At 43.8% G+C, this 12,095-nt stretch overlaps 1 long non-coding RNA gene across 1 annotated transcript in view; it reads left to right on the top strand.

Annotated features, from left to right (window-relative positions):
• LOC137230162 (uncharacterized) overlaps window positions 1-5,334 on the top strand; it is a 55,413-nt gene extending 50,079 nt beyond the window's left edge. The window contains exon 4 of the long non-coding RNA XR_010946025.1: window positions 5,073-5,334. This is a non-coding gene — a long non-coding RNA (uncharacterized lncRNA). The remainder of the gene's footprint in view (window positions 1-5,072) is intronic.
• Window positions 5,335-12,095: the final 6,761 nt, after the last annotated feature.

Here is a 12,095-nt window from a genome sequence, read left to right as displayed (position 1 = left end):
CAGGTATCTGAGCTCCCTAGTAGCCAAAGTAAAAAATAAAATACAATTAAATTTGAGAGCTTCAAAGGTCATATGATTTCTAGACATAGGGAGAAATTTAACACTTTTTTGGGGTTAAATCTCAGATGTAAAAGAATCTTTTCTTACCGCTTTTCAAAAGAGAATACAGCACATTTAACAACATACCAACAATTATAATAATAACACTAGCTATCATTTATTGAGCCCTGAAGTATGAGCCAGATATTGTTTTAGGTGCTTGGTACACATTAACTTACTTGAATCCCACAAAGTCTTAGGAGATAGGTACCATTATTATCCCCATTTTACACATAAAGAGCTGAAGTTCTGAGAGGTTAAGTCATCTTCCCAAGATCACACAGGCAGTAAGTGCTGGCACAGTTTCATTCCAGAGCCTGTGACCTTAACCAGTATAACATATAGTAAATTTGAAATGAATTTTCTAGGGCTAATTCTCAATGTAAACTGATGGAGTGACACTGATGTTCAAGTCACTTAACGCAGTTCTGGAAGGAATGATCACAGTCAACAGAAGACTACAGCTCTCTGATGTTCCAACTTGATTTTAGTTTAGGGAATAAACCTAGAACTATTAGAACCTGATTGGTAAGCATGTCTTTCAGGAAGTGCTTTCACAAACACTGTTTTACTCAAGCAGGGTCTTGATGAAATGAGTCTGTTGTAACAGAAACCAGGCTGTGAGGAAGTAAAACAGGTGAGCAAACTGAAAATGCAGCCAGTTAGACCCATACCCTCTTCGCATTACCAAACACAAATCCTTTCAGATATATTTTAAGATTTGATTGTTATCCAGATAAGTTTGACCTGGGAACTAAAACTTCAAGAACAAATAGAAGAAACGAGTTTTTTGTAGTGACATTCAGACCTCGCCACTGTTGATCTTTCCTCTTAGAAAAAAAAAAAGATCTTTGGGGCCACACAGCATTTGCTGGAGCCTGTCTCTGCTTCCTCTTCCTGGAGAGGTGAGATGTGGGTCAGGATAAAGGTCAAGGCCTCACTGAGAAACAGCAAGATTCACTGGCCCCCTTCAGCCCACAGAGACACTGCACATACCTGTCAACTGTGTCCACTGTGATTTTCAATTGCATTTGGAAGAACCAGTTTGAATGTTGGGGTCAGCTGTGTACCTGAGCAGGACCCTAGGGGGCCTTCCCAGGACAGACCTCTCCCCCATATCCTCTGCTTTAGCTCCTTTCTGAAGTACCTAGATCATAGTATCTGATGCACATTTCCTGAGTTTTTTACAGACGCTAAAACCACCACCAAATGGAAGAAATTAACTACTTGATGACCATGAGCACGTAGCCTCATGTCTTCGTGGACTGATAATGTTTAACCCCTGTGACACTGCCTTGTTACCTCACCATCAACCAATCAGAGAACTGTGCACGAGCTGATCACATACCCTGGGACTCCCCTCCCTCACCTTGCCTTTAAAATGGCTTTGCTGAAACCAATCGGGGAGTTTGGCTTTTTGAGCAGTAGCTGTCCTGGACTCCTTGTATGGCGCCTTACAATAAGCGTTGCACTTTCCTTCACCACAACCTGGTGTCGGTAGATTGGCTTTACTGGGCGAGCGGACCCAAGTTTTGGTTCGGTAACAGCTGGAAAGACTCAGTGAACCAGTGGGGAACATGGAGAGAGCATCCTGGGAGAAATTGATGCATTGGTCAAAGAAACAGCTTCGTGGCCTCACTGAAAATGACTGGGTACAGTCATTTTCTCTTCTAAACTCCGTGGAGTCTGATTCTAGAAGAAGGATCAGAAGATGACTAAAAGCTAGTGTCACTAAGGAGTTGTTACCGAACCAGGTTGTTTGCTTGGCATGCAGCAAGTCAAAACACTGAGACGCCAAGATTTGCAGCAAAGAAAAGGTTTAGTCACAAGACAGCCAAGAAAGGAGATGAGACAGAAAAACCAGTCTCAGCTCCATCTCCCTGAAGGCCAGAGGTCTGAGATATTTATGGGATAAAGAACCAAGGTAGACTTCCCTGGTAGTGCAGTAGTTAGGAATCTGCCTGCCAATGCAGGGGACACGGGTTCGAGCCCTGATCCGGGAAGATCCCACATGCCGCGGAGCAACTAAGCCCGTGTGCCACAACTACTGAGCCTGCACTCTAGAGCCCGCGAGCCACAACTACTGAGCCTGCGTGCCACAGCCACTGAAGCCCAAGCACCTAGAGCCCGTGCTCCACAACAAGAGAAGCCACGGCAATGAGAAGCCCGCTCACCACATCGAAGAGTAGCCCTCGCTCGCCGCAACTAGAGAAAGCCCGCGTGCAGCAATGAAGACCCAACACAGCCAATAAAAAAAAAAAAAAAGAACCAAGGTGGTCTTAGACATGGGGAAAGGTGATTTGATGTAGAGAAAAGGTGAGGTAATTGGTGTTCCGCACAGGCATATCTGAGATACATGCTTCTTCATGGGATGTGTGTTCAAAATGGTGTTAAGCATGATCTGAGGGTGGAGTTTTTGGCCTTGTGATGTTAGAAGGTCATTAGACACCTGCACAGGCCCAGTTTTAGGGTCAGTGGTCCCAACCAGTCTCAGCTAGCTAGAAGTAGAACTACACACAGCTGACTCCAAGTACCTAGGGCAAACATCTTACTGTTTAGGGTATGTGAAGCTTGGAGGGTATGCAATTTGCAGCAAAATAATTCAGGTGAACTTGCTCAGTGAAGGCAGGTACCAGGCAGAGGGGTTTTTAGCAAGCTTTAAGACAAGTTCAAGAATTTCTGTGAGTCACCAATTTCTGTTAACCCTATGGGGCATGGTTTCAGGGTCAGTAGATTTTTCTCCCTACAGCCTTTTAAAAATGAATAATTACTTAGCACCTGTAAGGTATAGGCACATTAAATTCAGCAAATAGAAAATCACAGGGGACTAGGAAAAAAAGAAGAGAAAGAAAGGCAAAAGAAATGGAGAGAGGGAGAAATGGAACTGGGAGGGAAAAATGGAGAACTTAAAGAAGAAAGGTTAAAAATTTTTTGTGTGGCTGGAATTAAAAAGTAGACTGCCGGGGGCTTCCCTGGTGGCGCAGTGGTTGAGAGTCCACCTGCCGACGCAGGGGACCCGGGTTCGTGCCCCGGTCCGGGAGGATCCCACATGCCGCGAAGCGGCTGGGCCCGTGGGCCATGGCCGCTGGGCCTGCGCGTCCGGAGCCTGTGCTCCGCAACGGGAGGGGCCGCAGCGGTGAGAGGCCTGCGTACCGCAAAAAAAAAAAAAAAAAAAAAAAGTAGACTGCCAGATACGGCCTTTGGTGTCACTCAGAGATGACTGTGGCTCTGGCTACAGTGGAAAGGGTCTAGACTCCAAATGAAGTGAGTTCCAGCTCCAGCATGGCAGCATTCTGAAGTGTTGAGCAGTTAACAAAACTGCTGAACGCAAACCATCTGGAAAGCCATCCACCGCCTGTGCAGCGTGCGGGTCAGCAGCTTGCAGCCTCTGCTCCAGAGCAACAGAGTGGCTTTGTTTGGTCTCCTCTGAGTGGACCACTGATACTTGCTAAAGTATGTCCCAGCTCAGTACACACACAACTAGACTTTCAAGTGGCTGGTGGTTGTTTCTTCTGGAATTGTTTTGCATTTTTCTTTCAAGATTGCTTTGACAAACTCCTACCAAGTTCTCTCTCTTTCTCTCTCTCTCTTCTCTCTGTCTCCTCTCTCTCTCTCAATTTCTCTCTCTCTCTCACACACATACACCTGTAGGCCTTCATTTCAACAATATTTCCAGAGTTTTCAGAGCTACTTGTCCTTGAGATGAAAGTTTTCGGTGATACATACATGAGCATTTAAACATTTTTTTGTATTTGTTTAAAAGTGAGGGATAAAAAATATAGCCAGTACGATGATGTTGTTACATTAAAGAAAAAAGTGAGTGAGGGACTTCCCTGGTGTCGCAGCGGTTAGGAATCTGCCTGCCAACGCAGGGGATATGGGTTCGAGCCCTGGTCTGGGAAGATCCCACATGCTGCAAAGCAACTAAGCCCGTGTGCCACAACCAGTGAGCCTGTGCTCTAGAGCCCATGAGCCACAACTACTGAGCCCATGCGCCACAACTACTGAAGCCCGCGTGCCTAGAGCCCATGCTCTGCAACAAGAGAAGCCACTGCAGTGATAAGCCTGCTCACCGCAAGGAAGACCCAATGCAGCCAAAATTTTTTTTTAAAAAGTGAGTGAGCTGAATTTAAGTGAAGAAAAACATTAAGTAAATTATACTAATAAGTTAGATAAAACATAAATCATGAAGGTTGTTCTTGAATGGCCAAACTTTGAAAAAATTTTGTTTCTACATTTTATAATGGCCTTGACCAAAATCACTAGCGGCCGCTGGTATAAAACACATAATTTGGGCTTCCCTGGTGGCGCAGTGGTTGAGAGTCCGCCTGCCGATGCAGGGGACGCGGGTTCGTGCCCCGGTCCGGGAAGATCCCACATGCTGTGGAGCGGCTGGGCCCGCGAGCCATGGCCGCTGAGCCTGCGCGTCCGGAGCCTGTGCTCTGCAACGGGAGAGGCCACAACAGTGAGAGGCCCGCGTACCGCAAAAAAAAAAAACAAAAAACAAAAAAAACACATAATTTATAGGGAGTGTGATAGGGTCTTGGATGATATTGGTGAATAAGTAAAGGAATGCCCAGTGCTATAACATTCTGCAATCAATGAATACTAGACATCCATTAGGTGCTTAGCTCCATACTAAGCGATGAGATGCAATTGAACTGAGTTGAACTAGTCGCTCCCATTGAGGACCTATCCTAGTAGAGGTTGAAAAATGAGTGTATAAACACAGTGCAGAGTGATAAATGCTATAATTGGGGTGGGCACAAAGCCACCATGGAGCATGGAGCAGGGAGTAATTCTTCGTTTTTGGAGGAGTGTGGGGGAAGGTGTGTGTATCAGAATAAGGCTTCACATAACAGGTGACACTTGGCTGAGTTTTGAAGGATCTGTAGAATTTGTCTAGGTACACAAAATTAACCTCTAATTGAATAAATTAAAGCTGTATGTCTTGGACTTCCTTGGTGGTGCAGTGGTTAAGAATCCGCCTGCCGATCAATGCAGGGGACGCGGGTTCGAGCCCTGGTTCGGGAAGATCCCACATGCCACGGAGCAACTAATCCCGTGCACCACAACTACTGAGCTTGCGTGCCACAACTACTGAAGCCCGCACGCCTAGAGCCCACGCTCTGCGACAAGAGAGGCCACTGCAATGAGAAGATCACACACCACACGAAGAGTAGCCCCCGCTCACCGCAACTAGAGAAAGCCCGCGTGCAGCAACAAAGACCCAATGCAGCCAAAAATGAATAAATAAAATAAATAAATTTAAAAAACAAACAAACTGTATGTCTTTCTAAACTACCTCAAACTTGGAGAGTAAAAATTTAGGCAATAATTGAAATATAGCTAAGTCTAGCAGCAATTAGATCAGTTTAGAATATCATGTCCCTAAACAATTCCTGTTTGTGTTCAAATATTGACCTACAGGGTATGGTCAACTTAAAAGCTAAGATAGCCTCTTGGAGCTTGGTTGAACCAAAGTAGGCAGGGAATTCTCCAGAAATGAGATGAGAAGGGGTGAGAGTTGAGAAAGAACCCAGAATTCTGACTCTGCAAATCCCAAAGTCCCACGTTCTTCCCTTGAGATGTAGCAGCAGGGAGGGATTAACGGTATGTAGATGTGCGCTTTCCTCAGTTCTCTGGGTAGTTTCTCAGAGATTCAGTCTCAACGGTTCCCAAGGTATTAAGAAGAGGATTCCACCTTGGGCTTCACTCAGCCTCAGGGAAGGATGTGGCTGCCAGCCTCTCTAGGCAGAAGGTAAGGAGGGTAAGGGAAGACCAGGCTGATTGAGTTGTTTTGTGGTCTAGACCCTGGGGAATGAACCAATGAACCCTACTGACCTTGGGCTTTCCTGATCCTGTGAGGGGCTTCCCCGTGTAGAGATACAAATGAATTAGAATGTTAGTTAAACCTCCTGGAGCTAATGAGGTGACACTGTTGATGTCAAATATACTAACAACAAACAAGTCTTCAAAAGACACTCCACTGCTGAGGGTGAGAGAAGGAAACTCTGTCTCTCCCTAGAGAGACAGAAATATGTCCCATCTCCTAGGTTGTCTGAGATGGGTATGAGAGAGTTGTTCAAAGAGGACTACATGCTTTGTTGGGACACCCAGAAAACATAGTGTAATCTGCTCAGTTTTCAAGTTACACACCCAATGCCTAGTTGATAGTAGCTGCTAGATAAATTCTTGTCAAATAAGTGAATGCACGAACAGTCCTATTAATTACACTCAGTGAGGGGAGAAGGTAGATGAGTATGCAAAGATCTTTATGGAAAAGGAAGGGCTGTCTGTGTGAAGAATGCCATGTCTTTGGAGGCAGTGCTGGTGCCAAAGAGACTCATCAAAGAGGATGCAGTGTTACTGAGGGTTTATAGTTCCTGGGTAAGAAGAGGTCTGGCGTTTCCTGATTCACATAGCAAGGAATTGTGCAATAGCAAAGGCAGGACAAAGCAGATGGTGGAAGAGAATATTTAACCACAATCAAAGCTCACAGTATTGTTATTTTTATCCCATTGAGAAGACCCCAGAGGAGGAGTAAACTTGGGAGTGAAGAGGGGAGAGATTTCTCACTGACTCATCAGTGCCTTGGATGAAGACAAAAAAGGCAAGAATAATTTTTTATTTGTATAATATATTTATTATTCTTTGAATGCTCCTAAAAATAGAATGCCTTACAGTAAAACCCTAGCTACAATGAGATCAAGATCAACTTATAAAAGGCAGTATAAAAGACAAAAGTTAAATTGGGCTTCCCTGGTGGCGCAGTGGTTGAGAGTCCACCTGCCGATGCAGGGGACACGGGTTCATGCCCCGGTCCGGGAAGATCCCACATGCCGCGGAGCGGCTGGGCCCATGAGCCATGGCCGCTGAGCCTGCGCGTCCGGAGCCTGTGCTCTGCAATGGGAGAGGCCACAACAGTGAGAGGCCTGCGTACCGCAAAAAAAAAAAAAAAAAAAAAAAAAAAGACAAAAGTTAAATAGAAATGAAGATATTGGGGCTGAGAAATGCTAAGCGATTGAATATAAAACTTAGTTTTGGGCTTCCTAGCAGCTAAGGCAAAAAGGGAAACGAATTATGTAGCTCTCACAGAGAAGTAGCATGACTTATATGTGTTCATTAAGAGAGAAATGTATGTGTCTGGGTGAGGGTGTGGGGAATGCATGGAGAAGTCAGGTGAGTCTTTATCCCAGGTATGTTGAACATCCATTGTATAAACAATGTGATTGTTTGTTGCAGTGGAATTCACTGTAGTTTTTAAGTGTTCCAGAGATATTCCACACAGAGAGCCTTGTATTTTTAAACTGATTTGAAAACTGACTGATATTTTTAAGAAAATTTTGAGGGATATTAAGGGCAGTATGCTTAAGGGATGTGGCTTCCTTGAGCTATGGTCTAATGCACAGTTATAGCTTTGGGAAGCATGTTCATTAAATTTGTAGATGACAATGGGGAGAAATGGATTATTTGTTGGAGTAAAGAATTGTCATTCTCCATAAGATCTCAATGGGCTAGAATGATGAGCTAAATCTGAAAGGTTAACTTTAAAAAGAGATGAGGGTAAAGAAAAAAAAGAGAGAGGGAAAGGCAAGTAGGAAGAAAGAAAAGGGATGGGATGGAAAAGAAAGGGAAGGAAGAAGAAAGGAAGAAAGGAAGGTAGGAAGGAAGGAAGGAAGGTTAACTACTTAACAACAAACTCAGCCCAAGTCAAGGTTGTGGTATGTCTGGAAATGAACAAACACATAAATAAATAACTAGATTTAGAACCATCTTGGACAACATCATTGGCAAGTGTGCAGATTTTGTGGCTATATTTAGGTATTAATCCTCGTTCTGACAATTCCTGGTTGTATAACTAGGGGTATGTTATGTACTTCAGTGTCCTTGCCTTTCAAATGGGAATTTAAAAAAGCAATAACATTTGTAATGTTAAAAATAAACACATATTCTTCACAAAAAGTTTGACAAATGGAGAAAAGCATGAAGAAAATAGTCATCTCTCATTTTTCTCTAAAACACCATTGAGAGTTTATTGTTTCCTTTTAGACTGGTAGCAGAATTGGTGTCATGTTCCGCATGCAATGTTGCCTTTTCATTTTCTTCATTTAACATTATATTGTAAGCACTTTCTCACTGTATTAAACCTTATAATTATAACAATTTTAATGTCGATACGACAGTTCATCATATTAATACACCTCAAGTGACTAGAATGTCACCTCTTGTTAAGTATTTGTTTTGTTTCCTTATAAAGATTATTATCACAGCACACTGCACGTATCTTTATGTATTTGGCTCCATATTCCAGACTATTACCTCGGGACAGATCCTTCAATGTGAGGGTAGTGATTCAACACATATAATTTCTTGAAAATCGCTGATTTTCTTTCTAGAGGGGATATGCTCTTTTAGCATCAGAGTACTAAACTGAAGATTATTACTTCTACTTCAGAAGTACTGGGTAGCAGTCATTGACATTGATAGAACCTCAGTAGCTCTCCAGTGTTCATGTCAATACAGAGTTACATGGTACCTAGTATTGTGCTAGGTCCCGGGTATTAGTGAAGAACAGAATCCAATCAGTTCCTGCCCTCATGGAGTTGAGATTCATGGAGGGGACAGAGATACACAAGTGATCACAGAGGCAAACACATCATTAAAGGAGTGGTGAGATCCCTGGTTATAGATAATAGTTCTCTTTCTTGTGCCCGACTTGTCCCTTCATGTCTAATTCACGAAGATTGTTTGGGATAGAGGGTGTGTTGGTGGTCTTTACCCAAAGTAGGAAGAGAGGCAGGCAGGTGTGTGCTCCAATGCTGCTCCTAGAAAAGGAATTAAAATTCTCAAGGAACAAGAGCCTTAGAAACTTCCAAGTGAAAAATTTCCCACTATGATTCCACCCATCTTCCAACCCTCTTACCCCACACAAGGCTGTGCCCAGCAGATGACAGTACAGAGGCAGAAGCACTTATAAAAGGAAAGAAAAACTTGCAAAACATGCAGGGAGCCAGACTTTAAAAGTACCGGCCTGCCAGAATAAAAAAACACAACAAATATTCAAAAGAAAAAATTGCAACTCAGCAAGAATACTAAGGTTGCGTTATTCTGTTTGTGGTGGAAAACAACAATGTCCTTACATGATTATCATACTCATAAAGGTTGTACTATATCTTCAGACATCAGCACAGCAAAAGTAAGCAAAAATACATTCTTTGGTGGGGGGAACAAAACCAGTCAGGTGATCCTGTTAGTTTTGGTTTAACTCAGGGTGCAAAGTGTCCCCCCCGCCACCCCACTTACTGTGGCATGCGAAGTATTGACACGTAATCATTGGATGCAAGGCCAAGTGTCAGTTTTGTTTCTACAGCAGATATGATGTGTCGAGGTGTGTGTGTAGTCAGGGTATGTTGTTTTGGATACCATGTAAACTTGCCCTGAAATTCTTTCCTACCGATCATGGGCAGCAGAAAGAAAACTGGATAAAGAGATTCTAAAATAAATTAAAATATAAGATTCTTTTCCTTTATGCATTCAACAATCACCTGTTAAAATGTTCTCTATGCTAGTCATACGGACAGGGCTTGGCATTTAATTTTGGGACCATTTATAGAAGTGAGGGCAGAATTAAGGGCACTTACTGTTACCAAGTCCAAGCTCGGACTGTTCACCGCAAGGCAGGACAATAAGTCGAGAGACGAGTTGTTGGGGCAAGGAACAGTGACTTTATTCAGAAAGCCAGCAGACTGAGAAGATGGTGGACTCATGTCCCAAAGAACCATCTTGCTGGGGTTTGGATGCTAGTTTCTTCTATAGAACAAAGAGGGGAAGATGAGGAGATAAAGTAAAAAAGGCAATAAATTGTTGCAAATATTTCCTGGTTCCAGCCAGGTTCCCAAGAAGGGGTTAATTTCTTCTTTCCTGCAGTCATTCCTGGGTGGGCCTGGTCAGGATGTTTCCTGTGAGCTAAACAAAGGTATTTTAGCTTAAGCTCAGGCATGGGAGGCAGGGCTCCCAGAGATGGGCCATTATGTATACTTTAAGCATATAGGCAACACTTTAGTGATTGACTTGTAGCAAAAACAATAGAAAACAAAGGTTAAATGAAAAGAAAAAGATCCAAGATAGACTTAGATTTATTTTTCCTTGTTACGCTATAAGGGACGGTGAGGCACTCAGGGCTAGCAATGGTAGGAAACTGTTTGTATCCTTGGGCCTGAAGTGACAAGGTGAGAGAACACTGTTACTGGAGCCCAGCAAAAACTGGAGCCATGGAAGATGGGCCACGCAACAAGAGACGGTCATAGAACCGTCATGGTAGAGGGAGAAGGGGGTAGTGGCGTGTGTATGGGGAGAGGGATAAATACCCTTCATAACTTTGTGCTACTCTTTATTTTCTTTCAAGTACCTTCATTGGCCACATCCAACCAGAAACCACAGGGTGAGTGAGCTCAGATGATTCAGTCCTTAGTGGCCAGCCTCCCAGGCAGCAGAGCAGGGTGGAGAGTGGATCTTGGGGGGTAGACCTAGATTAACCAACAAAACCTTCCCTTTGCATATCACTAAGAGGAAGAGCAGTCTCCAAAAGTGATGGAAACATAGTGTCCAGAGAGGTGGGAAAAAAAGGTTTGGGTAGAATAGCAACACAGAGTCCTTGGGTAAAGAATTTCAAGGAAAAGGGAGCTTCCAGTGCAACAGAGATCAAGTCAAAACATAGCCACTGGATTCAGCAATTTGGAAGTCATTGGTGACCTTCATTAGAGTGGTCTCTGGGTGTAAGACCGGAACCAGACTGTGCTAAAGAAAGAATAGGAAATGGTTGAAAGCAAAGGAGACAATGAGCCTTTAGAGGATGATAGAAGACGAAGGGAAGTTGCTTTTTGCCATGAGAGGTAAAGTTGCTGTAGAGGTGGAGCAGAGGCAGATACTGGAGACAGACTGAATGATTGTGGAGCAAGATCACAGAGGAAGCAGGAGGGACTGAGACCACTAGCTTTGCAGAGGAGAGGGGACACTTCTAGAGAGGCATATGGGGATTTGCTATTGGGTAGATGGAGGGAGAATGTTGTGGGTCTAGAGCTGGTGAGCATGTTGATGAGTTGCCTCCAGGTAGCTTCTGTTCTTTTTTCCAGTGAAGTTGGAGGCTCGGTCATTACTGTTGGTGAGAGAGGAGGTAGCAGAAGAGAGGTCTTAAAGAGACCAGGGAAATTTGCCCCGGTCTTGGGACCCGAAGGAGCAGCTGACTGAGAGCCTTGGGGACAGCACTGGGGTTGATAATACCTCTCTATCCCTACCGTGGCACCAGTCAGCAGAATTTTGTGATCTTCTTTAGTCATGTTCAGCCTGGAACGAAGATGCTGGATATTACAGAAGGTAACAGGGTTGGCAGAAGATCAAAGGGAATCAAAGACAGTGACAGTATTGGTAAAAGACTGATGAAAGAGATGGACCATAGATCTTGGTTGGATGGGGCACGGAGGAAAGCCCAAAGGAAGCTTATTTGGGGGAGCTGGAGGCATCAAAGGTGGTCTTGAAAAGGTGGAAGAAGAATAGTATTAGTGATGATTGCTAACATTTATGGGGAGTTTCCTAGGGGCCAGACACATGTACTCCTCATAGCAATCCTACCTGCTGTGTCCTATATCGTCTTCACAGATGAAGAAATTGAAGCAGAAAGCTTCAGCAAGTTGTTCAAGGTCATACTCTTGGTCAATGACAACCAGACAAGGGATTGAGGGCATAGAGATTTGTGGTCTAGGAATAGTATACTGTGGGTTAACATTTCATTGCTGACTTGAACAGATATTCATACACCAATTTTCACAGCAGCATTATTCACAATAGCCAAAAGGTGGAAACAATCCAAGCATCCATGAACAGATGAATGGATAGCAAAATGTGGCATACACACATATGATGGGATATTATTCAGGCATGAAAAGGAACATGGTACGCGGGCCTCTCACTGTTGTGGCCTCTCCTGTTGCAGAGCG

The sequence above is a fragment of the Pseudorca crassidens genome, chromosome 9 (genome assembly GCF_039906515.1).
Source record: "Pseudorca crassidens isolate mPseCra1 chromosome 9, mPseCra1.hap1, whole genome shotgun sequence".
Lineage (NCBI taxonomy): Eukaryota > Metazoa > Chordata > Mammalia > Artiodactyla > Delphinidae > Pseudorca > Pseudorca crassidens.
The sequence above is the reverse complement of the archived record's forward strand: the minus strand, read 5'-3'. Positions and strand labels throughout refer to the sequence as shown.